The sequence below is a fragment of the Anser anser genome (genome assembly GCF_964211835.1).
Source record: "Anser anser genome assembly, chromosome: 2".
Taxonomy (NCBI): domain Eukaryota; kingdom Metazoa; phylum Chordata; class Aves; order Anseriformes; family Anatidae; genus Anser; species Anser anser.
In genome coordinates, this window is record NC_139721.1 from 30,322,804 (window position 1) to 30,350,053 (window position 27,250).

At 43.9% G+C, this 27,250-nt stretch overlaps 1 protein-coding gene across 4 annotated transcripts in view; it reads right to left on the reverse strand.

The window, feature by feature from the left end:
• Window positions 1-27,250, reverse strand: part of ZBTB10 (zinc finger and BTB domain containing 10) — a 93,982-nt gene that overhangs the window by 22,398 nt on the left and 44,334 nt on the right. For 3 of the 4 annotated variants that reach the window (XR_014579210.1, XR_014579211.1, XR_014579212.1), the window contains exon 6: window positions 5,812-10,120. The gene's annotated coding sequence lies outside the window, so the exon portion shown is untranslated. The remainder of the gene's footprint in view (window positions 1-5,811; window positions 10,121-27,250) is intronic. The other variant, XR_014579209.1, reaches the window with a different exon arrangement.

Genomic DNA, 27,250 nt, shown 5'->3' on the forward strand with positions numbered 1-27,250 from the left:
CTCAGGTACAATAAGTGTCCCGATAGCTCAGGAAAAAAAGAGCCACGGAAAGGAGGTAGGAGAGTGCTCAAACTAAAACTCTCATCCCGGCCTTCACAAATCTTCCACAAAGCAAAAAATCTTCCAGAAAAAGCAAGCTTTTATTCTCCTTGACCACGACGAAGAACTTCAGATCTTCCTTTCCCCCTCAGTATCGGTTTCCCCTCCAGGTTCCCTGACTTCTATCTATCTCCCAACTCCTCAGAGCACGTCCTCGGCAGCCTCCAGCTAACAGCATGGGGCTAAAGCTTTCCAGAAAGAGATAAGCCCTGCTCCCACACCACAGTTACAAAACCAGACCCGTCCCTAACACTGTCCCGTCTTCACGATCACATTCTTTGTGAAGATGAGAGATGTTCAACACTTATAAAGAGCAATGAGTAATTTCATTTTGTTTTCCTTCGTGTGAGTCCTGCGCCGATAGCCACTGAACGAGGGATCTGCAGAGACTGGAATGACAAAATGCATTTGGGTTTCTTGCTTGATGCTCTGGCAGAGGCCGCATTGTCTCCCCAGAATTAAATGGCACCACAGTTGTCTCTTGTTTATGTTGTTCCACGTCCGAATAAATCCATTAATGATAACACAAGTTGCAGCACTTCACTTTCTGGTATTCTCAGATCACGACAAGACCTCAAGCACGTCTTTCCACTGCTAACTTTCCGACTGTGTTGCAGGAACAAAGAATTCACATGTTACTGAGTTAAAGCACAGAGCTCCAGATCTTTCTGCCTCACGTCCTTCACACACCCGGCTCCCCTCTGCACATGGGTGCGTGCCGGATGGTGCAGCACACCTTCCTTCTTCTCTCCTTAGAGCCTCAAGCACTGGCGAGTTTATCGATGCCCCCAGCCTCTGCCCAGTGATCAGAAATGTGCTTCATTTGATGTATCGTAGGAGGTCCTAACTTCAGTAGCCAGAAACTGGAGCTTGCTGTGCAGAACCGAAGAGCCCTGTGCTAAAACACCCTTTGCGGCTGCGAGTATCCACACCCTTTACCAACCTTCCCCTTAGCGAGGTGTGTTAGTGAGGAGCTCCTGAAATAAGCACCTGCAGGGCTTATTTTCCATTCTCGTGGTCCTCCTTTGAACCCAAGCCAGCCTGTGCCTTCCCAAAACATTAACAACCCCACTAATAAATACATCTGATAAGAGTTCTCGCAGCATTAACATCAGCAAGCCGACGAACGGCTACAGGTGTTGGGGAACGTTACCTGAAGGGATCATAACAGACCGTGGAGGTCCCTCAAGACCTCCGAAGGGCTGCCTGCTCCCCCGGGAAGCGTGGCTGGGCACAGCTGGCAGGAGCTGACCCACCGGGCTGGATGCCTGGCACACAGATGTCGAAGGGACGGAGGGGACAAGGTGATTCGAGTCTGCTATGATCTACTTGAGGGAAGAAAGAAAGTGGTGAAAGCTCTGTTGGCCGATTTTTGCTGGGCAGCGGTGCTCTTTTGTCCTTTTCAGGTTTGTCAGATTTTGTCTGACTCTCAGCGAGGAGTGACGTAAGTAACTTTTGATGCTGCTCCCATGAGATCTGGGCTGTGTGGTTCTGTGCCCAGTCTTCCCCGAGTGAGTGGCACAAAGCAGAGGGGCTCTTGCAGGCTCCTCCAGCGGCTCAGCCTCCCTGGGCTGTCACAACCCCACAGGCAGGCTCCTCCTGCCAGGAGCCCAGAGCTGTGGTGCGCAGGGAAATCCCTCAGTGGCCCGATCTCTTAGGGTAAACTGGGCTCCAACCCCGCAGCTGCGGCGTACTTGGTCATACAGGGAGAGAACGAGATAGACAGACGGAGGTCTGCCTGGCGTTTTGATGTCTTCTCTTCTGATCTTAAGGTGTGATCTTGAGCCTGTGCGGTGCGTGTTTCATCAGGAGTCGAATTTCAGTAACATGTGCAAGGGCTTCTCTTTTTTCATAGCCTAGAGACTCAAGGCTGTGTTCAGTCTGTTCAGACGCTTTCTCTGTTTCCTTTCAGGTGCCCACCGCCTATATTTAATCTAGAAGGATTAAAGAACGTTTCGGGTACACAAGGGTATTGTTTTTCCACATGGCAAGCTCCAGGGGGCTGTGAATCGCACACTGTGTCTAGTCAAACCTGCAAAGGGGATACAAGCAAGCAGGGTGTCGTTATCCAAAGTGCAAGCTGGCGAGAGGAAAGGGCTGTGACGCCTCCCAGTTACTCCAGGTCACTCTGGAGGGAAGGGGAGCATGTGCTGGCAACTACAAGCCCAAAACTCCGAAAGGAGGCTCTGCAGTGTGTAGTGGTCACCTGACGACTTCAAACGCCGTGTCAGCGCACAGACGTGAAGGGTAAGGGGGAGAAGGAGGCACGTGGACTTCAGAGGAAACACTTGGATACCACAGCTCTTCGTCCAGACAGACGGGAGGAATTACTGGATTCTCATTGCAGGGGTCACAACTGCGGGCGTCGCTGGGAAATTCAGCGCAGCTGTCTGAAGGCACAGCCAAAGCCAGGGGAATGAGAAAAGAGGTACCTCTGCCCGAGGTGCGGTCAGCAGTTGGGCTGTCTGAACAGCAACTGGTGTTCCTAACGACTTGTGACAGAAGGTGAAAGCACAGCGCTTCAGTATTGCGAAAGCTGCAGCACCGAGGACTTCTGCTTCAATTTCACGGTAACACTTCCCTGCCACTGGGGCCATTTCAAAGCAAACTGCCTTCTTGGAACTTCTGAAGGGCATCCTTCAACCTCAGCTCCTCTTCTGAGACTTCAGTTTTATTCTGAGTCAGTGCAGAACTTGCGGCTCTGCCGATTTCCTTCTTTCACAACAGAACTGTTCTGCTCGTGCTGCAGATACCAAGAACTCGGTTACTGGAGGGGAAGGCCACCACCAGAGGGGAATCATGTTTGAAGTGACGTTTCTGTCTAGGAAAAATATGGTAGAGATTAATCCAGTTTATTATCGTCCTCTCCAGTAAATATTTGAACACTTTCTTGTCTGACCAAATCTTTGAAGAACTGAGTCTGAGTATCCTTAATCTATATTAAGATCTTTAAATAATAGCTTGATTGTCAAATATCTTAAGCTCCACAGCTGCTTTAAAACCTACACCAAAAAACTTTTTATAGAAGTTGATTTTTTCTAGGGAAAAAAAAAGAAAAAGATGAAGTATTTAATTAGTGAATCATACATCTCAATTCAAACACGGTTTGCTGGAACACACTGGAAACAACTAGGATCAGTCTGGTAGTAACCTGTGTGTGCCTAAGCCCCGCAATACCTCTCTGGGAGATGTAATCTGAGCTACTTGGTTCTTCTTCTCTGTGGGATGGTTCTTTTTGTCAAGATGTTTTGTTTGGTTGGTTGGTTGTTTTTTTTTGTTTGTTTTTTCTTAATGTATTTTTTCCTCTGGCTGAAATGGAACAGTGCACCAGAATTGTGACTGTGTGCTGAACAGTCTTGATGTCTACAAAGCAGAAGCACTAAAACTACCTGTAGGCATACAGTTCCACCTGAAACAAAGCTGAAATGAGCTGTTTTGATTTGGAGAACATCAAAAAGAAACATTCCACGTGATAACATATTTAACTACTTCAATGAGGGGGGCAGATGGGTCACATTTCTGAGTCTTTATCCTAAACCTGACACAAAAACAGAGTGTTGAAATATCAGAACTTGAGTTCTTACTTGCTCAGCTTGCAACTTTCGTTGAGATCAAATCAAGTCAAAGCTTCTGAAATGAATGGTAACTACAACAGCAACAACTCTGTGCCCAAATGCCGGATTGTGAAGCCAAGCAGTAAGGCAGAAGATGTTTTCTCTCCTATAACATGCCCTGCTGGGAAGTACCCTTCCCTCTTACAGATCTGGGAATGCTCATATGCTTTCTTTGAACGCTGGCAGAGGACAGAAGGACAACCTACTTTAGTGTACTCATGCCGGCTTCATCCCACAGGCATTCGTTGGTGAGCAATGGATATGGCTCCCAAGATGGTGCAGATGGAGGGTTTGTCACCTGGGAGTGGGAAGAGGTGTGGGGTTAAAGGGTGTTCTCCACTGAGAAAGCAGGGTGCTGCAGCCAGCCCAAAGGGCTGGCAGGTTAGGATCGTCACCATAGGGCCACTTCAAACTGGCACTGCGCAGGCTGCAAGGAGTGCAGATTAAATCCTCTCCGCTGGCTGGGAACTCCTCTGTTGTGAGACACCACCCAGGTGGAGAGGCCGCATCTTGCACCAGACGGGAAACGTGGCTTTCTCAAACTAGCTTGGTTCCAGCACGGTCACGGTCAGGATGCACGTAAACCACTTCTGAGCACATGGTAATATCTCCCTAGCAGATTATAACACAGAACTCTCCTTGTAAGCTGAGCAAATGACTTTCACCTGTTTATGGGCACAGGCCACCAGACATTTTGTGTCAACTTGCTTCTGATTTGAAGACAGGCTTTTTTACATCTGACAAAGACGTCTGGTGGCAACTTCTTTGATCTGCCCCTGTTAAAACACAAATCAATTTGATGAACTAAATGTACAGGGAAAGCAAGGGGACAAGTGATCATCCGGAATTAACAGGGCTTGGACTGTATATCCAAGGCACCCATCTTGCTTGTTGAGGTAACTGCAGTCATTACCGAGAACGCTTCCGTTCAATTATTTGTGCTGTCCGTGTGAGTGGAATTCACTTCTTTGCATAATTCTCTGCTTGCTCTAAGCTTGCTCTAGGGAGGAACAATAGGAGACACCCTTTTGCTGATCCTGCTTTTTGAAAGGCCAGTGCTTGCTGGTCTGCTGTAAAGATAAACTTCTGAGTCCTTTTAGTGCCCTTCATTGTGCCTCAAGAGCTGGATCCTGCTTTTAGTGCTAAATGGGATAGGAAACTGAAGAATGGGCTCGTAGGGATAGCAACCGCAAGAAAGGAATAGACAGAATATGAAATAGTCTGTGCTCATCATAGGGTCTGCAGAAACAGCTGGACAAGTTCAGCCCACCAGTCTTAAAAGTGGGATGGGAGAGGTTACTAGTGTCTAAAATGTGCATTGCTCCAAGGGGCTGGCAGCTTGAGGATGGAAAATAAAGGAGTGCTTTGACTAGGACAGAAGATATCAAATCAGGCTTGAAGGGCAAGAAGTAAGCAAATAAAAAAAGATAAATGAAGGACAAGTTCTATCCCTCTGTTTCTTTCAGTTCAGTGACTAATACACCAATTTCACCACATAAAATACAAGCTGTGGCAAGTGCCCCAGGAACTGAGAAAAAGGAGAAACAATGATGGTTTTTTTTAGAAGTGGTTTTCATGTGAAATTCCAAAGATGAAGTGCATTTTTGGCTACTTACTTGTTTTTAAATATGCTATGTAAAAATCCACTTGAATTTTCTGTAAGATTTCATTTAAGTTCACCTACAGATTTACTGCAATTTTCTTATTTGATGACTGGAACTCTTTGGGGAAATTTTACCATTTTTCTGTATTCCACAGTTCTGAGGAAAGACTGAAATAGAAAGGGAATACACATTTTTGTGGCCACAGATACGTGTGGGTCAAAGGGTTTTGACATTTACAGTACTAAGCACCAAATCTTGCACTTAAGAGATACGCAAAAGCAGTGACAGCTCATTTCAGAAGCACTGTGGACTTCTTTAGGTCAAGCCAGGATGCACTTCCTATAAGATAAAGAGTAGGATCAACAAACTTTTCAAAAGCAGCTTGTCCTTCACCATGCTGATAAGGAAAAACTAGAGCATTCGAAGGACAATTTACAAAGCACGATGGCTGGAGCTGTTCAAAGAGCTCAGCGAAGGACACAGTTCTCACTTACCTATGGGAGCTGGGAGCACACTGGGAGAGCTTTTGCTGAAAATACATGTTCCCAAAGTCACGTAGCTCTACTCCTCTTTGTGACCCCACAAGGTCTGTACTCCTCATTACTGCATTTAAGCACCCTGGTGCCACTGGAAATGGTATAACTAAATCCCAGAGGCACCTCTGGAAATTTCAAACTCGTAAGACAAATGAGTACATGAATTCAGTGCGTTATCTGCGTGAGCTTGGATTAAGGTGTCCTGATTCCACATGCATCCAACCTCACACTGGAAATGGCTCTTTCTCCATCATGTGCATGCTTACAGTCTCTTCCTTAGCAGTACAGACCACCTGCTCTTCTACAGAGAGATGTTTCGGAGTACAAAACTACTGTTCTGATGATCAGCAAGACGCTCCGCTGAAAGTCTTTGTGACTTACACTTCCCTGGTATTCACACAGCTTAACAGGAGTGGAGAGGAGACAACCTGAGGGAATTTAAAGCAGAGCTGCTTTAGAAGTGAGGACTTGCATTCGCCGCCTTGTTTTTAAGGAAGGAAGTTTTAAGGTACGCGTGGGTCCCCTTGTTCTGTTTCCAAGCTAAATTGGATCTCACTGTTTTCAGGTGTGGCAACCTGTGAATCAGACAAATTAAAAGTGCTTGGAATTAACTGCATAGGCAGCTTTCCTGCCTGAACAAACATCATCCAGCCCTAACCACAATCTTAACCCTGTGAATCTGTCAGTAATTGCTTTCAGTCTTAACTGATGTGATAGCTTGGGATGAAGTACTGCCTGGCTTTTCCCTGATTCTCTTCTCAGTCTGTTTAATAAAAGGGCAGCACTAGGTGAGGCCTCTGTTTTCTTCTGGTCTTTTTCCCATCCCTATTTCTGCTCTTATTATCACAAAGCCATATGCTCTGGCACTGAAGGAACACACTCGTTCCTACAAAATGACTGTGGTAAGCGGAAGCTTTGCAAATAACCTAAATAGGTGACCACAGACATTATTTAGGAAGAAACCATGATGTCTGGGGTTTGGGGAGGGAAGGGGATAGAATCTGGAATGCACTTTATTTTTTTTTTACAACTGCTGTAATCCTAAGTTTAGTGGTTGTATAGCTGAAGCTGTGTGCTGAAGAAGACAGGTTCCCAACATCTCCCTGTCCCTTCGAATTAATTTTGGTCTCTCACAGACAAATCCTGGCAGGCTTAACAGTAACTTCTGAGGTGTTAACACACCCAGGTGACATGGTGCTCACTGCCAGAGGTTACAGACCTAGCAGGAGAAGAAAATACAAATTGTATCTCCCTTCTTTCTCCCTTTCTCCCTTTACCTCGTAGTTCATATTTCATATCCCAGAGGAAACGCACATTTTTCTGACTAAAAGACTGCTCAGATGTATCTGGTGCAGTTGAAATATGATTCAAGTCTGCACTGTGTTACTTAAATTACTATCCATTCTATAAAAATAACCAGGCAAGCAGGCCTGTGCACCCTACTTATTCCACTGGCTGGAGATCCTCCTAATGGATTTTGCGTAGGACCAAGAGCATTACACAGGAAAGGTGCCGGAGAGCTACGTCCTTCATGAAGTGGAGAGTTGTGGCAGTGCTTCACAGTAATTATCTGTTTGTCCAAACAGGTCTGCCTGAAACATCAACATTGTGAACTTACGGCCCTGAAACTTAACAAACAGAAGATCTGTGTTGTACCCCAAGACTGTGTTGTATCCCACGATGTCCTTGCTGATCCTGGATGCTTCACCTCATTGCTTGCTCCTCTGCCTTCCACTTGAAAATGAGGAATTGCCTCCTTTAAAGCTCATTTCCACAACATTCATATTAGTAACTTGAACACGTCCAGCGCCTGCCCGGCGCCTGTCCTCTGACTCTGCTGCCAGCTTGTGTTCATGTGGCAGCATTCTCCTCTTTGCCTAGAACAAGTCCCCACGCTGCCTCCTGGGAATGGTCTCTGGGCACGGCCCGGGGAGTACTGCGTGCATGGACCAAAGCCATCCCAGAAAGCATGCTAGCAGCATGAACACTGACATACCCGTGACCGCTTGTGCCCTGTTTAGCTCATTATTTTATCATAGTTATTGCCCCCCAGAAAAGGAATGTGCTTTTCATGTTTTCTTATTGAACAAAACCACGTTGTGAAATACGATTTCTTCGAGTACAGACTTAACAGACAAAGGTGCAACAGTAAAGCAGAGCATGGAGTGCTGTGGGGACACAATGAACAAGTCCTTCCAAAAATATGGAACACTACAATCTGCATTTTAGGAGTTTTTAGACCATGATTTTAGGAACAACTAAAAAAACCCCGAAGTAACCACGCCTGGCAGCATAACTCTTATTTACTGGGAAATGTAAAATAAACTCTGGAGGCAATGTTATGTTTTCAAAGAGTCACTGTCAAATTAAAAACAATTGAAAACACACGTGCATTTCAAACCTACTTGTCTCCTGGTGTTATATGTCACACAGACTGCAAAACAGATGCTATTAGCAATATATATTTTTTCTGTTGCCTGGTGTACTGGCAATCTTCGTGACTATTTTGGTGGATCTTCCACACAGCAACAGGAAGGAGAAAACATTTTTGAAAGTGTGATTGTAAAACCACAAAATACTGGCTTGGGAACTTGGCCACTTGTCCCTGAAGCTGCCCTTATTTCAAACCAAAAGTAGCCCAACTAACATGCACTAAACTCTCTAGATCCCCCACCCTCAGCAGTCACCATTTCCTCAGCTATAGACACCATTAAAATTCTTTAAAAAACCTGGCACTGCTGGATTGGGCTGTGCTACTCACCAAACAAAGAGGTTATTCCCTTCCCTATACCCAGGGCCAGAATCCTTAAACCTGTTTCCTCATCTCTCTTTTTCTTCCGTAAGACAAAAGGAACAAAGGAAACTTCTGCCCTTCTAACTTCTGGCAGATTGATCTCTGGTGGGGCAAGCCATCCTCTCGCAGGACCCAGATGCTCTGCTCTTTCTTTGCCCCCCGGCAAATCAATAGTGTACACCCAAGCCTGCCTTTCCCTGGGGAACGCCGGCTGCCTCTCCCCACCCACGCAGCCGGCTGAGGCTGCACAGCTCTCAGCTCACATGCTGCTTTCAGGGGGAGGAAATGAATGCAGCAGCTTCTGTCCAGCTGAGGCAGAAGAAGGTCTATACTGGGCTGGGATGTTCTGGCAGCATGCAGGATGCAGGAGGCCCCTGCCACTTCACCCCGGTTCCGTGGGCATGGGGATGCAGTGAGCAGCACCCTCCTAGGTGCTACAGGCAGGGAGAAATGGAGGAGCAGCCATCCTAACCAGATCTAAACACGGTGAGGCTGGAAGAGAGGTATTTTGGGATGAACAGAATATCTAAAAGGAAATTAGTATTTTAGTCAAATGCTGGGTTAAGAGCCATGTCCTTCACTTAGCTCTGTGCACAACTGTGCAAGGATTCAGTCTTTAATTATATGTGATGTTCTAGATTTTTGTTTGTTTGTTTTGGTTTTTGTTGTTGTTTTTCTTTTTCCTGTGGGATTCTTGCATCATTTGGTGAGCAGAACAGCCAGCAACCACTTGTGTAACTCCTGGTCAACAACCTGATTTCTCCTGCATTCTGCCTGTGCTCCTGTGTCCTTATATGCTGAATGTTGCCCTAACCCTGCTCCGCACTAAGAATTATTCACCAGTGTTGCTTGGGGGCTCAGACAGTGGAGTAACTCACCAGCATTAACGAAGAAGTTGTTACATGCCTTTCAGAGGCGAGGGGCCAGTTCTTATACCATCATTGCTACTCCAGCAAAGAGGGACTCAGGGTATAGCTAACGGAAATCTTCCTCCCACGGCAAAAGCAGTAAAAGAAGTTCCCCCCCTCTCAGCCCACACCTCCAGCTGCCCAGTCCCACTCTCACAGCACAGTTCACTGCTTCTGTAATAGCACTGATGCAATTATTTATGAGATTGGCCTGTAAATCATCTGCACTGCAGTACCACACGCAGTTGCATTACCGCACTTAGGGAGCTGGTAACTGCCACGATGAGGCAGAGAACAGTGTATGGGCAGATGTGACACGGGGAAACCGAATCTACCTTTGATATCACAGGAAATGTTCGTCTAACTAAATATTAAGGCTTCCTTGCTCCTGAGACCTCCCCCATGTCACTCACCCTTTGTGCTCCAGTTTCTGCAAAAGTGAAGCAGTGAGTGAAACATCCCCCGTCACTGCCCGGCTGCCATTCATCCCCTGCGCACCATCCACCTTATGCACTGAGGAAGGGAGGCGTCCTGTGGAAAACCACCGAGATCATGCCATTGAAACCTGCAACGTGATGAACATACAGAGGGAAGATAAATTAAGGACGCGTCCTGCACCATAATTTTGCAGGCCGTACTGAAAGCAGAGAGAGGTCACGCATCCTACCATCTGAATTTCTGTGTATGTTACCTTAGGATCGTTAGCAGGGTTGCTGAGCACTTTGACTACACAGCATGCCCTTCTGCCATTTGTGCTGGGGGATTAACCTCTATCAGTGGAAAATTGTCATTTTTTACACAGACGAGCAGTGCAGACACTTGATGGTCTCACTATTTGCTGACAGCAGAGGAATAGCAAGCCATGGGTGTACCTCATCGTTTTCAGCCCAGCTGATCTGGCAGTAGGGGACATTCCTTTCTCCCCACTTGATAGCTGTGTTTTTCTCCCCTTGTCCTTGTTCCGGCTCTGACATTCCTCTGAAATTCCTCCCTTTCGACCTGTTGTGTTTGTTTCTCTTTGCCTTGCGCACAAACCCAATTTCATGCTCCTGCTTCACCACTTACCTCCCTACCTGCCTCCTCACAGGCCTCATATCCTATACTCCATTCCTTCCTGCTGCTAAAGGGGAAGACTTGCAGCACCAGCTGCCCCCACCAGATCCCATCCTATTTCTCTCCTGGCCGCCAAGAGCTGCCCCTTCCAGCCTCTGCTCTCCTCAGTGCCTCATCTCCCCCCTTCCACGTCCAATTCCACCCCTTTTAGCCAGGAAAACTCCACACTGCCGCTCTCCTATGTTATTAAAAATAAATACACATATGCAGTCGGTGCTAAATTTGGACGATTTTTTTTTTTTAATTGCTTATGATTTTTTATTTTTCCCCCAAAAACAACACTGCGTGGCGTGAAGGAAACATCGTGACGCAGCGCTCGGGATGACTTCTCGTGGGTTTCTCTCAGCCCCTCAGCGGGTCGCGCCGGGCGGCAGGGGGGCGAAGGGGGTCTGGGGGGGCCGAGGGCGGCGGGATCACCGCCCTCGGCCCCCCCCAGACCCCCTTCGCCCCCCTGCCGCCCATCTTGCTGAGGGGAATCCCATTTCCATGGCGGCTGCTGCCGTTATGTCGGCGCAGCGCCCCCCTTCCCGCCGCGGGGCCGGAATGGCGGCGCGGCGGGGAGGGCGGGAGCGGTGGCTCTGCCCTGTCAACCCGCGGAGGCCTCCGTGAGGAACCCTGAGGGGAAATGTGAGGGAAATTGAGGGCTGTTATGGACAATTCTGTGTTTTTCAACCCAAAAGCTCCACCGTCAGCCCAAGGGGATGGTTTGTGCGCAGGGCAGGTCCCTAATGGCAGCAGGGCACGGAGGAGATGGGTGCTTTGTCAGGGTGAGGGTTTCATCTCTGCCCAGACATCCATAAGCAGATACTCTCTGTGTTGTGATGCTGCATGCAGAAGTGGCCCGTGTCTTACCCATGTTTCGAAATGCTGCTTTCAGGACAGCCCATTTTTTCAATACTCCATTCTAAATTGTTCACTAAAATGTGTGTTTTTCATAGAAAACTTGGTGATTAATACCTCTTAGAAGGTCCTGCTGCTGAGCAGCTGTAAAAGGGGGGATGACGTAGTCAAATAGTTCTGAAGCAAAAATCATTATTCAGCTCTGTCTATATATTTTTAGACATAAGCAACATTTCAAAGTCACAAGACCATAGACTACAGCAGCACTGTTAACGAAATTCTGCTCATTTTGTTTGCAGTTGTGGTACTGAAACCCTCCATGTAAACAGAGAACAAAATGTACTTACACTGAAACACCAGGGGTGCTGAAATTATATATGACATCATTTAACTGAAAAAAAAATCAAGACCATTAAATATAGGCATCAATAGTATATTGCTAGTGTGTGTGTAGCTGCATACATTATGTCATTTCTTACTTCAGGAAAAGAAATCCGCCGCTTCCAAAATGATTCACTCCTCCAACCTGGCACCTAGTTTCAAGTCCGTAGTGCATAAGAGTAACACATCCTACACATTCCCTGTAAACTTTGTTTAAAAAATCAGCTTTAGGAATCCAGGGATGGGCAATGCTCTGCCACAGCTGAACTGTATACACATATTGCCTTGTGCTGGAGCCCACTTGGCTGTGTAATTGTACAAACTTGTTTGATATTTTGCTTATTATATTGCTGCTAAGAACTCTCACCCAAATTAAATAGTTTCTCAAAGTTGCTTTCCAAACACGTGAAGATTAGAAGCCCCTTAAGGTCCCATTTATGGGCTATTAATTATATTATTATTATTATTTATATAATACCCTTCTGTGCTGAGTACTTGTGACTCCATGTGCTTAAGGAGCTTACTGGATGCATTCCAAAGCTAGGATGTTGCAAAGCAGCAGAGGAAAGAAAAAAGCCTAGTGCTTCTTAGAGGACAGCAGCATGTTATATTGGGTTCATGAAAGAAGTGGTTTTATTCAAGCACATGGAAGGTGAAAGGCGTAAGAAGAAATGGCAATAGGTGGGTTTCAGATGTGTGCGAGGTCAAGTCAGTGGTACTGAGAAGTTAAATTCATAATGGAGCTTTGAAAGTTGCCAGTGGTAGGTTTGAAGCAGTTTAGCTTTTAACTCTGATACCTAGTTGCATATACAGGTTTGAAATAGAGACTCCTTCCCTCCTTCAGTGCCTGGCGGCAGCAAACTACACAGACATCTCTCTGAAATTGCTATAGGAAGTGCTAAGGAGAGAGCCACAAGTTAACCCCAAGGGACTTAGGCTCAAATTCTTAAAGGTAATTAGGTACCTTTAAATATAAGTTACGCATCTAAATCTTTGAGACTGGAGGAAGTCTCCTTAACTGATTCACAGCTATGAATCCTCTCTTGGATTCGGAGCTTGTTTGTCTTTCAGAAACTAAACAGGGTATAATTTTATATCGTGATAATTAGGCTGGTGTGATGTGGACTTTAATAGCCTCCAAGAAACAAGGGGCAGGAATGTAGTTTGAATAGGAAACGTTATAATTGTTGATCTCCTGTGAGAGAAAAAAAAATAAAAGAAAAACAGTAAAAGGAAGAGAAAGGCTTAATTTATCATGCAGTAGAATAAAATCTCAAAATTCTCATGTCTTTTATTTTGATGGACATCACTCATGTCACTGCTTAACTTTTCTATATTCTGTATCTATATTTCTTTATATCATCTCATGTATAAAGAGCCTTGAAATTACAGTCAGAATAATTTACAGTACATGCAGGAATCCCATAGCGTTTTATATTAATTCTTTGAAATATTTGCATGCATTTTTTTGTTTTGGGCCTCCAGCATATGCTGCATTCCACACATGAATCTTAAGAGGTTCAAAAGTGCTCACAGCATAAATTTTGAGTGTTACAGTATTAGAAATGTGTTCATATATTTGTTTCTGTAGAATGTTCAACTTTTAATAAACGACCTTTCTGTCTTTGTCTCTGTGTCTTTCTTCTGTCCCCACTGCCTAAACTACATAAATCTACAACTTTGCTCTTTAGGAATCCTGAAGTTCATTGCTTTGACATTATTTGGGTTATAATACTCAATATTTATGAACTCATTCCTGCTATAACGTTATAAAGTACATAAAGAAGAGCTATATTTAAAAGCATCGAAGTTCATTTTTGTACGGAGTGAGAAATTCCTAGTAGTAGAAATATGTCTGTGATTTAAGATCTGCTAGAAATAATTTTCTTTCAAGTTCCCTGAAGCATTTACAGCCTGAGCATTGCAGTTGTGCAAAAGTACATGAAATACCAGCTTGAAATAAAATGTAGAAGTGTTTATTTCTTTTTAGTTGGTGGTGGAGTGAAGTTCTGGAAGATTGATTTCATTTTTTGGTATTTCCATTTTTAATAACTTGGAATGAAGCTAGCAAAACAAGCCACCTCCTAAATAATGATGCGTTGAACTAATTCCCTGCCTTTTCCAGAATAAAAGAAGTTGTTAAAAGGGAGCCTGAAACACACTGCTCCTTCTTGCTGAGCTTCCTGTGGAACATATCCTCCCAGAGGACTGAGGCCCTCACCTCCCCACCCCTTCTCTTGACTTTTGTCTGTCTTAAAAGCTTTTCCACCCTTCCACACCTAACCAGCCTATTTGTACTTGTATTGTGCACAAGTGAAAGGCATAAAGGGCCCAGACAATTGCGAAGGATCACTCAAGGCCAGGTTACTGCAGCTGAAGAATCCCGAAGGATCACCATTGTGGTAGGAGAACTGTCATATCCTGAGAGCTGCATAGCACAGCCATAAATATTCCACACAGAAGCTGCTCATTGCGGTGACTGTTGTTTGCTATAGGGTCTGCTGGAATGAATTAAAGGAATTCAAGGGCTGCTAAACCAGATTCAGTTCCTGGTGTGTGCTGATCCCCTAGAATCCAAGCAGAAAAAGAGCTGCCAAGGTGCATTAAGTCACTTCTGCATCCCTTCCCCCATTCGTGTCTTAGAGAGGTGATTCAGCTCAGCATTTTGTGCCATGTTATCCAAGTTTGCAGATGTGGTATAAATCTAAAGGGTTTTCATGTCAGGAAGTGGTAGGTGGAGACATCCTAAGGGCTGGAGCAAGGCTAAGACACAGCTGCCAGGGAAACTCTGGTGGGTGGGAGAAGGAGGAGGCAAGAATATGCCTGGCAAGAGAGAGCCTTCCCAGGGATGAGCACAGCTGAGAGAGAGTGGTAGAGTGTAACTGAGCAGTAGTGGCTGGAGTGGGTTTTGTCCAGCGCTGCCTGTTAAGGCCGGATGGGGAATGCAGCTCCCTCCACTGTGTCATAGAGAGGTGAAGCAGGAGATGCGTGAACCTTCTCATTTACTCCTCCCCACCTTCCCCCTGTCTACAAGTAGAAGAGGAATCTTTATAGTGAGGACATTATGTCCTTACAGCCAAAACAACCTTTTCACTTCTCCCAGTATTCCTTTCACACTGGTCGTTGATTGTGCTGCTGTCACCAGCAAAAGTCCGAGGAAGCCAGAAAACAGAAAACTTGTTCTGAGCTGAGACACAGCCCTCAGATTAGAGCTGAAAAGTGGGTGTCAGATGAGACGCATGGGAATTCCAGCTGTGCTGCTCTCTTTATAGGGTCTTCTTGATCTTGAGGCCAGCTCTGGGGGAATATCAATAAGGGACCTGCTGGCATGATCCGGGACCATCCAGCTGCAGTCACTGCTGTCCACAAAGGTACAGGGAAGATACCTAGGGTGTAAGATGGTCAGAGATGCCCCATTAAATGTGATTGCTTACCAGCTTCTTGGGGTAGAGAGGGTAAAACACTAATAATTAGGTCCTGATTTTATTAGGAGATCTTGCAACATTAATTGAGAGGTCTGCCTGTGGGCTAAACAGTTCTTAGCACATTGCAAGTAAGAACTTGATGCGAAGCACTAGTATAGGAGGAAAATCAGAATTCCAGACAAGAACTGAAGGCTTGTACATAAATGCCGTTGTCGGTCGTGTCTAGGAGATAACAGGCTTGTGCTGCAAGTAACAGAGAGGTAGAGGTGGCTTTGCTGGAACTGCAAGGCAAGGGCACGTCAGCTACTGGCTCAAAGGCTTTTATTTTAATCCATGCAAGCGTAGCAATCTTTGACCTTGATTGTACCAGGTTCCTAAAGCCTGTTACAAAGTAGAGCGTCGATAGGGCAAAAGCAGACTAGATAGTTGTTAATTCACTTTTTTATTTTTATTTTTTTAATATATTTTCCTTAATGAGTTATACGCATATGTGTTTGTTCCCTTTTTTCTGGGAGGAATAACAAATATTTGTCATATGAACATATTTTCTACAGACTTCAGGAAGATAGCTTGTATTTAAAAATGCTTTCTATTTTGTCTTGATAGACAGACTTTCCCAAAATCAATTGCAGCAGAGTACATAAAGAAGCTAGAGAAACAAGCCTGCCTGCTGGAACTTCAGACATCATTTCTATATCCCTTTGCAAAATCAAAACCGAAAGCGTAGGAACTTCAGAACAGCGTTCATGTAGGAAAATGTACTTAATCCTCTTCTAGGGGAAAAGTGATTCATTTGACTTACTGTAGGAAAAGGGGCTGATTTCCTTTGTTTAAGGCTCCGTGGAGAATTCCTTATTTGGAAACTGTGTGTGGTTCCCCGTATTTGGGCAAATCTGTTTGCTGTTTCCTAAGGGTGTGTTCCGAGCTGTGAGAACAGTCCAGATTTTAAAGGCAGAGGACTTATCACTAGAAATGCAGTCTACCAAGCTGCTTTGTCTGCTTCCTTGGGCAACTGAACATCTTTCTTTCATTTGGGGATTGAATTTAGTTATCTGTTTGGAGAGCGCAGATTGAATGATCATCTTGTTGCTATGTCTTTCCTGAATCCTACCCTCAAAACAGGCAGATAGTTTTAGTCTTTTATGTGAAACAACAGGTGGTTGGATTAGGAAAATAAGACATGGTAATAGATGAGGAATTATGGAGCTGGAATAAATTAAAAGTCTCAATGTAAAAGCCTATATTTGCCATGGCTCCAAAAGTGTTTTGTATTCATTCACAGAAGTGACAGCAGAGGAGTTTGTAGAATGGGGTTTTTTATGCATGGCAGCAAACCAGAAAAAGTTAAAAATACTGGGAAGATTCCTTAGGGTTTATGTCTTGAGTTAATGCTTAGTCAAACTTTGCAGAAGACAACGTTTGATAGGGTGATGAGATAGGAGTCGGGTCATATACCAAATCCCTATCGTACTATCAGTAATAACGTTATGGCACCATAACTAGTAGCTTTGTTTTCAAAGTGGGGCTGTAATATGTGCTGTGGGTTGAAATACTGTGTATGTGATTGGATTCTCTTGCAAAACTTACTTGTAGAGGGCTAATATTCCCATCTGCTCATTGTCAAAAGAAGAAATTCAGAGAAAGGCTGTAGAAAAGATGTAGAATTCCATGCAGAAGGAGAAAAAAGAAGTTTGCATTTTGCTTGACCCCATTAATCTGTAGATATTTCTGTCTTCTTCATTTCTGCAGTACAAGAGCACGGCTGCATCTCACTGCTCACCAAATGTTGCTGGGGAGAAATATGAACCGGCTATTTGTTGTTTAGCCTGAATTGCATTGAATATTGGTGTGTTATTGTTTTGAGCATCGGAATTTCTCTTTGTGTGGCTGTGGCATTCCTTGGAAGGGATCTACATGCCCAAGGGCCAGATGGTGGAAACTGGGCAGATGCTGTCATTGCAAGAGCAGAGGGCAGACGTGCAGAGTAGTGGACTAGCTCAGTATTTCTCTTCTCAACAACAGTTGTGGTTGGAAGTCCCCTCCCAGATATAAAGTCCTTATGGGACGGAAGAAGAAAAGTTCCAGGTCTTCATCCCATTCTGGTACCATTTTACCCACAAAAAACAAAAAAAAACAAAAAAAAAAAAGGAAGTTACAGGCTTCATTTCCACATTCTGGCTGTGGCCAGTAGCTGCATCTAAGAAAGACACCATATGGAGGCTGCACGTTCTGCATCTGGGCAAATTTCCCCTGACAAAATAAAGAGCCATTCCTGAATCAGTCAGAGGCCAGGCGGTACTCTCAGTCCCGGTGAGGACTGAAGGGGAAATCAGTCATCTACAGTGGAGCTGTAGGAAGGTAAGGGTGGTAAACTCAAGGAAAAAAGTCACATTCTTTTTTTTCTTTTTTCTTTTTTTCTTTACTTCTAAACCTGGGCTTACTCCTGATGGAAGCAGTGCAGCAGCCAGGGATTTTGAAGGGAAGAGGGACACAAAATGCTTATTATAGGTGACCGAAGATCTTACTTCCCTCCTTTCCAATGGAGTATTGCAACTTCTTTTGTCTCTTGCACATCAGATCAGGTAAACCAAAGAGTGGTGTCTGTATGCTGCTGCAGAGAAACCTGAAAAATAACCTACAGCCTCACGTTATCTGGAGCCTTTGCTACGGGCCCACCCCATAATTTGGCAGCCAGGCAGAGTAGGGCTGTACCCACCCATGCCAGGGGCACAGTTTTGCCATTATGACTCTGTAGTTGAGATGTAAGTATGTTTCCTAGATTCCTCCTATTGATAGCAGCAAGATCTCTGAAGCTTTACAGGATCTAACTGATGCTTCAGTAGACTGCCGCTCACACGAGGGCAAGTCTCTTCTTTGCTGGCTCTGCCAATATTTTCTGCTTTCTCCTGGATTTAGCCCTTCAAACCACTTTTGTGTTTTTGTTGTTTTTTGAGCGACAGCTATGTTTTTTCCTTCTGAAGAAATGGCATACATGTCATATGTGCAAAAATCTCACAATGTAAGTCAGTCTCGTGATTTCCAGGAGTGCACAGTTTTGGCAGTATTGATGATTGTGGAAGAGATCAGAGACTTCCCAAGACTTTAATATACAACTGCTAATTAGATTCTGCTGCAATTAAATCTAAATAAAGATTTGCTGTCTAAGCTATTTAGCTCTGTTAAGACAGTTCAGCCATCAAATAAACCTGCTTTGGTGTGGAACCCAAGCAGCCCATATTGCAAAGATGCAAGAACGCTTATAGAGTCATCGTTTCAGCTTTACACCTGAAAAATAAATCTAAACGTGAGCAGTTCATCCTGCTGTGATCAAATCAACACGAGCCTAAGCAGACCGTACTTCTCAGGGATAAGAGCTGAATATTTCTTTTCCAAATTTAACAGCACTTCAGACAGAAGTCATTTTTTAGGCAGATAGTTGCAATGAGAAGCGAGAAACACGAGATGATGATTAAGGCTGGCTGCACTGTAAGAACAAACACGCTGTCACACTGCCCCTCGGGCACCCCAGAAACAGCCCCCATTCAGATATTTTCAGAGCATAAATATTGTGTGCATGCTCTATTAGGTCTACTAATTTGGTCTAAGTTAGGAGTGTTAATTATTTGTCGATGTGGGCCAGTAGTTCTGACATCCGCTGCAGTTTCCTCCGTGTCCTTGCGACCATCATCTTTAGCCTAACGAACCCCCTTGAAACTGAAATGTTGCGAGCCAGCACTAACCCAAGAAATAAATATAAAGAAACGTGACATTTCCTGACAAGTTTTGGCAAAGTTTGCTCTTACAAGTTGCTGTGAGAATTAAAGCATTTAGGAGATGAGCCCATTTTCTTGTTACCAGCGGTCAACATTTTATCTTTAGTCTTGCACCACGTTTTTTCTTTTCCCCCATAAAAACCTCAAGATCGAGATTATGCAAGAATTCCACCTTTTATTTTCTTTGCTGTTAATAATTCTCATGGCTATGAGGTAACTCTAATGGTTATCTCATGCTAGCTCTGAAGAAAAAGGAGAAATTGTATCCCATGAAACACTGGAATTTAGAAAAGAAATCAGTGCTCAAAGCAAAGTGTTCTTAACTTCTGATTTAGAGAGGCCTGACTTACTGTGACTGCTCACTCTAGCCAGCGCTGCACGTGGCTGCACAGGCACTAAGATGGCAGAGAAGTCATGCAAGGAAGGAAGATTACTAGTAAATTTTACAACAGTTTCCAGTGTTTATATTCCTCTATATGCATTTTTTATAATCGCTGTCACTAATTTGTAGGTTAAAATAAAGAGGTTGGATAACCACGTTCCCAGGAGTTCAGTAGAAGGTTTGTTTGGCATTTCAAGTCACTCCTGTCACAAGCACTCACCTGTAACAGATCACTATGACTACTAATTTATGCCCTCAGCCTGTTTTACATTAGCTTGTCCTTTCCTGACTCCAATAATGATTGTTTATCTAGCTTGTGGCAGATGTGCCAAGCTTGAGGATTAAAAAAAAAAAAGAAAAAGCTGAAGTTTCCCCCTGCACGCACACACCCCCAGTCAGGTGCCCATGCTGTGGTTATTTATTCTAAGCAACATTGTTCAGTTCTTTTATTTGCTTTCTGGTTTCGGAGCTTGAGGGTGGACTTGACTCATATTTTCCAAGCACTGTGCAAGCTGTAGGGCCTGTATTTTTAGGGTTTTGTTGTTTCTTTTTTCTTTAGGAAAGTTCTGTTCTATTGCAATCCTTTGATTCCTGCAACACAAATCTTGAGAAGAAAAATCCAGTGTAAAATGAACTGCAGCAAACCCCACCGGGCTGGCACCTCCCCACTGTCGGTAACTTCATCAAGACGGAGAGCTCAGAAGCGGTATGTGGTGATCTGCTTGTTGCAAATGAGAACAGTGGCTGTCCGTATTAGCTGCAGTATCGAAACATTACATTTTGGCAGAAGTAAGAACATTTTTGTTACTATGTGATTCCAGTTATCACGTGAACTCTGGAAAAAACAAGCTTGTACTGCTCTACGATCAAGCCAACAGTTCCCCAACAGCAATTTACGAAGAGAGCAGGACAAAAAGCATCCAACCAAAACCCACCACTCATGCAGAAAAAGCCTCGTAGAAGGTGAAGGTAGCCATCTAATCCTAAATATTTACAGCTCCCGCTCGTATTAGATCTCCCAGGTGTGACTCCCCAGCTCACTGATGCCTTCCCTGCCCTGGGATGCTCGTTGCGCCGCGGCTGCCCCGTGGTGCGCTGCACCCTGCTCCCCAACCAGTCTGACGAGGCAGCACAATCACCTCCAGTCAGACTCTGCAGCCTGACCGGCCTCATTTATTCAGTAACTGTCACAGTTACTGCCCTTACGGTTCTGGCTACAATGCCATTATTCTGTGAAGAATTCGAGAGTAAAAACTTTGATCCAAGTTTACTCAGTGAATTTCCACTCCCTCAGATGAAATAGCCTAGGAGGATTCGTTCCCTCCCTTTCCTTGAGGTGCAAAGGGGAAAAATATATTGCAACCTCTTGCGTTGAGGAAAATTGCTGGAGAAGGTAGCAATTTTCCCTCAACCTGATCCCAGCCACATTTATTTTATATTTTAAATATGACCTTGTGTGCTCATAGCACTTCCAGTGCTTAGAGTGCTCTGCCATGGTCCAGAGAAGAGCCAAGTTTTTATGTCCAACTCCATTTTGTGAGACTGACAGTCTTGCATATTGGCCTGATCTTTATATGGTGTAAGACACTGAGAGTCTGAAAAAGAAGGCAGTGTTCAAAACCAAGTGAAAGGAGTAAAGCATACATTATATTTGCTACTGGCACAACTAGTGCAGAAAGAAATTGCAGAAACCTTGCAGCTCTTAGACTACAGCTGCACTGGACGTGTATAGTTTTAAAGCACCTGACATAGATCAAAACTTGTGGGCACTGAACCCAAAGCATTAAACCATTAAAAACCCATTAGAAGAGAAAGTTTGGAGATGTAACTGTCATTGCTAAATCAGTTCTTATTTTCAGTTTTGTTTCAGATATCATTTGTTATTCTCCTGTATAAAACCACATTAAAAACAAACAAACAAACAACAACTGCAAAACCTATACGGACTGGTCCACACTTAACATAGAATCCTATGATCATCTCGGTTGGAAAAGACCTTCAAGATCACCAAGTCCAATCATGAACCTGGTGTACCGAGTCCCTTCACTAAACCGTGTCCCTTTGTGTTATGTCCACATGTCTCTTAAATATCTGGGAACGCCGCCACTTCCCAGCAGAGCCACGTGGTTATGCCGCAGAGCCATGGCACTAGGCATATGAGCCCGTTTGGCATTTCAAGCAGGACTATCATGCCCTGTGGAAAGGGTTGGAAAGTAAAGATGTGCAAAGCTGGAAAGCAAATTGTATCCATATCCTCATGCTGAAACATAAACCACAGACGTACAATACTGAGCACTGACCACAAAAATACTTATAACTAGCCTGGGTATGGCCAGTCTTTATGAGCTTCCCAGCCACAATACTAAAATCTTCACGCAGATCAATAGCCACAAGCAACGTGCCCTATTTAGCTGCACAGAGGGCAGACGGCGTGCTAGCAGTGGCTCACAGGAAGGAAGAGATGGTGCTGAGGGGTCCCACAGCCCCCCTGCAGGAGGAGTGGGGCTGGAGGTGCAGCTGGGTCCCGGGGCAGTCCTGCAGCCGCAGCTCCAACCAGCGCGGCTGGCTCACTCCTTCCTGCAGATCGTCTCACACTGCACGTTGGAAAGGTTTGAATTACTGCTGGTTTGGGTGGATTAAAACAGATAAAATGTGTCACCAAAGACATTTTCCTCTGTTGCCTTTTTTTTTTTTTTTTTTTTTTGTCTTTTCAGGGTAAAGTTTCTGCCTCTCATTTTCCACCTTTCCCAAAGATCATAAACCCCAAGCGTTCTGGTAGAGCCATACTGTTAAAGAGGAGCTGCCAGTTTTAACATCACATGTCACCTTTGTGAGCCTTTTGAGACATTTAGAAAACCCACGGAGATTCAGATGTCCTCCAGGAAAATATCGGTCAGTTAAATTGTTCAGAGGTTAAAACAGTATTTTAGCACACTGTGATGCTGACATTTTTTTTAGTACTTGAAATACTTGTTTGAATAAACAAATAGTGAAAGTAGTGTGTTGTGCAGATGACTGAAAAATTAAGAAAAGAGAAATTATTAATATTCTAAAATACAGCACCAGGGCACATTAAGTAGTTTAAATGTCTGTCAATGTAAACAGATGAAGAACAAGACGCAAATATATATATTTATATTTATTTCTTTAGAAACAGGAGCAATAAATCTAGACCTGTGTGACAACACAAAGGGGAAAACAGAACAAGCTACTGCCTGCAAACCTTCCTCCTGCCTTCTCTTCTCTTCCTAGTGCTGAAGGGATTTACCCATGCAGACACATACACACAGGCGTGTATGGTGGCATGTTTACAGTGCCTGCATGTGTAAGAAGTTAAGATCGTATTAGCTGAGTCATGATACCTGTGCACGCCTCAAAGCCATTGCAATAACACGGAATGAGACTGAAGTATCACGGGGTATAACAGGATCCCCTCATTAACAGCTTAAAAGAGTCCTATGATATTTGTGAATAAATTGCATTAACCTCTGCTGGGGGGTTGGACTGAGCAAGTCTCATTGCAATGCATTTTGCCTACAGCGTGTGTAACAGTGAATATTAGAAGCAATGACTTCTACACGTGCATGTTCACCAAAAAAAACCAGAGTATGACCCACAGCTACCGAGGTCCATATGTGCTGCACAGTGTTAGTGAACAGCTGCATGCCTGCTGATGCTGCTGACTGTTCTTTTCTTTGAACTTTAAGTATATCTCTAGTGGAGACTTAAGGCACCATCAGACAGGTTCTGTAGCATCTCAGTGGGTACAGCAGAAGTGCCTTACCCTCATGTCTCCAAAAGTTACTGCCACCTCTTACCGGAACAAGCAGAGCAGTATAAACGATGCATTCCTGTCTGAGCTGCTCCCATTCCCGGTTCCTTACATGAGCTTAAACTATTGACAAGAGCGAGCTGATGCTGCACATCAGGAGGTGGTTGTGGCTCAGCCATGAAGCTGTTGTGGCTTGATACCCTTTCTGCTCGCTCGGGCAATATCACCTCTCCACTGAGCTTAGCTACGTCCTCCACCACCAGCTGGGTGTGACTCAGGAGGACTCACCTCCAAGTCCCTTAGCATGGCCTGGGCAGATGGTGCCAGAGCCGTGGTTAGAGCAGGGAGGCTCCTGGTTGCTAGTCTGATCTTGCTTATGCCCCGACCGGGTCTGTTGTGCCAAAGTGCACTGTGATACAGAACAGGGAAGCTCAAAAGGTCACAGCGTCATTTTACTGTGAGACAGGTAAGGGCCTGGAGCACCACGAGCACTTTTTAATTCCTTTGTTAAGAGACTGGTATTTGTTCTGCACAACATTCCACAAGGACCAACGTCAGTGTGCATTATAAACCTCAAGTGTTTCCCCTCCAGCAATTACAGCAATCCTCCTGTGGGCAAACAGGAGCCAGCAGGCCAAAGGTTCCTCGTTCTGGCTACCCAGAGCTGAAGTGTCACGGTGTAAGCAAAATGCAGCCTCATTTCTGAGTTCACTTGCCCATGCTTTCTAAATGCCAATCCGCTTTTGTCAAACACCCAACTTTGACAAAAAACAGTTACCTTTTATAAACTTTAAGCCTTCTTCAAACGCAAATTATTAGCTCATCAGCAGAATGGATATTTGTCTTTGAGCTGGGGACAAGATCATTAGCAGACAACAGTGGTGAACACAAATGGCACACTGTTTTAAACTCGCTGCTGGATTCTGCTTAACTCAGAAAAATAAATTATAAAATTGGGGCTGAAGTTTAGAAGAAGTTTGTGGTGGAAATGATGACACTAGCCCTTTTTCAAAAAATATACATAGGAAGCGCCGGTAAGTCAGTCAGCTTTTATGTGCATGATTAACACATGCATAAATACTAGGAATATGGAGCCCTTCATCCTAATGTGGGGACAAACAGAGCCCTTTGTCACTGCTGATACATCTTTATATCTATGTGATTGGGAAGAGAGAACACCATCATTTCAGAGACCAGTATTTAAGATTATATTGCTGTTTATAGTACTGTAACTAAACCTTAGAGAGAAAAGTGTCCTAGTAGCTTTCAAACTCCTTTGCTCCAATAAAGAAAGCATTGTTAAATGTTGAGAGTGCTTTTTTTTTTTTTTTTTAACAAGCAGTTGGCAGGTCATAAATAAAGTATGAGAACAACAAAGGAAGTAAAATTGTGCCAGCCCCCAACACACCTTAAGGTTCATTTAATTGTCAGAAGGATTTTCCCAGTGAAGGGATCTTGCTGGTATAAAGCAAGAGGCAGAGCAATTGATATTGGCGACATTTGATTTTCCAGTGTATCTTATTCTTTTTGCTTTATTCTACTGTTTCACATTTTTTAAATAATATTAGCAGCTGCATACTGGTTAAATTCATATTAGGTTAGTAATGAACACATCCTCAGATATCCTACGTTTTTTTCAGTTGGAGGGACTCAAATGCATTATGATTGTAGATGTATTGGATAACTAAGCCCTTCTAATAAATAAATACTAAAAAAAAAAAAAGATGTATAATATACTTGGAGTTTGAAGTTGGGGAAACATGCATTTTTTTGTGTGGGAGAGGGACTTGCTGCTGCAATAAGAACTATTAAGAAACAGTGCTTCCTCAGGAGGAAAAAATAAAATAAAATAAAATAAAATAAAATAAAATAAAATAAAATAAAATAAAATAAAATAAAATAAAATAACAAAACCAGCCCTGAGAAACATTTCATAACAGACAATTTAGCCATTTCTGCATCTGTTAAATGGCTGTTTTTTATCCATTTTAATTTTACATAAATTCCTCTGTTTAGTTTATTCAACCTTGAAGGGAAATACTCAATAAAAAAAATGCTTGTAACAGCCCATCTGTTGAATATCACAGAATAATCCAGACTGGAAAAGACCTTCAGGATCATGAGGTCCAACCATTAGCCTGACCTACCGAGTCCCACCACTAAACCGTGTCCCTCAGTGCCACATCCACACGTCTCTTACATACCTCCAGGGATGGGGACTCCACCACTTCCCTGGGCAGCCTGTTCCAATGCTTCACCACCCTCTTCTTGAAGAAATTCTTCCGAACATCCAATCTAAACCTCCCCTGGTTAAGACTGTTTTCCCACATCCTGTCACTTGTCTCCTGAGAAGAAACTGACCCCCTCCTCGCTGCAGCCTCCTTTCAGGTAGTTGTAGAGAGGAAGGAGTTCTGCCCTCAGCCTCCTCTTCTCCAGGCTGAACGACCCCAATTCCCCCAGTTGCTCCTCATAAGTCTTGTTTTCTAGTGACTTCACCAGCTTTGTTCCCATTCTCTGCACATCCTTGGGCACCTCGATGTCCTTCTTATAGTGAGGGGCCCAAAAGTGAGCACAGTACTCGAGGCGCGGCCTTCACCCAGTGAACCACGCACCAGTTCAAGCCATGAGCAGCCATTTTCTCTGGGAGAATGATGTAGGAAATAGCAGTAGTGTCAAACACTTCACTAAAAAACAGGTAAACAACATCCACAGACTTTCCTTCATCTAGTAAGCAGGTCATCCTGCTTGTATGTTGCATCCTTGCATGTTGTAGAAGGAGACCAAGTTAGTCAGGCATTTCATAACCCCATGCCGGCTGCTTCTGGTCACTCGATTGTCCCGTACGTGCTGTGTCGTGACATTCAAAATGATCTGCTCCACAACCTCCTCTGGTACCAAGGTTATGACAGGCCTGTAACTCCCTGGAGCCTCCCTTACTGAAGCCTGAAATCACATTCACTAACCTCCAGCCAACTGAGGCCTTCCCAGTTTGCCAGGGCTGCTGGTGAACTATGCCTTGTAAAGCCCAATTTGGCAAAAATATCAGTCTATTGAAAGCAGGCAAAGAACCCTCCAAGATTAGTCCCTGAAACAATGCAAAATGTTTTTGGAAAGTTAGTTTGCACATTTATTTATTTTATAGATTTATGACCCTGGATCCTCTGGACAGAGAATTGGAAATTCAGTTATATAGAACTAAAATCTGTCCTCAGGCTACAGGTACAAAATTTAGTTGATTTCAAGTGCAATTGAGAGTTAAGCTAAAGACCGTAGCTTTAAGTCTGTTCTGTAGACTTGTATTCTGGACATCTTTCTTACTGTGAATCTGTTGGCATGCCTTCATTCACCATCAGCTCCTCCACGTCTGCTGCGAGATATCTGTGTGTTGTGTACCATATCTACTTGTGCAAGATCCAAAACAAAAAACGTGGTGGGCCTCGATACCTACTAATATCTATCTATTTTCCCTGTGAAGCCCTGTGATTTGTTTTTCTGATACTGGAACAGAAATTAAACTCAGAAAGAAATCTGAATCCCAGTAACCAAGAGTTTTAGTTTCCAGTCTAGATCTCCTGCACACAAAACCTGAATTTTTTGCAGTCTTGGCAAAATCAGTGGGATTAGCTTAATAGACCAAGTGCCTTCCTGCCTTTGAAAGACTGAAAGCGTAATAACAATTTCAATTTGAAAAGGAACGAAGAGCAAAACATTGTATGTATTTTTACAGTTGTAATTTGTTTTTATGACTGCACTGTTACAGACTGCAGTTTCTAGAAGAAATGTATGAGACTGTACATGTACAAGCTTCTTCATTAAGCATTTTATGAGCAGGTATGACAGACTTGACAAGAAATTAATGGCTAAATATAATTTTATAGCTACATGTATTTTTATAGTTTCCTGAAAGTTAAGGTTTGTACGGACTTGCTTTAATTACATAATTATAAGACAATTCATAATGCCAACCAGCTATCAGTTGACATTATCTGTGTATGTCAGCATCAGTTTG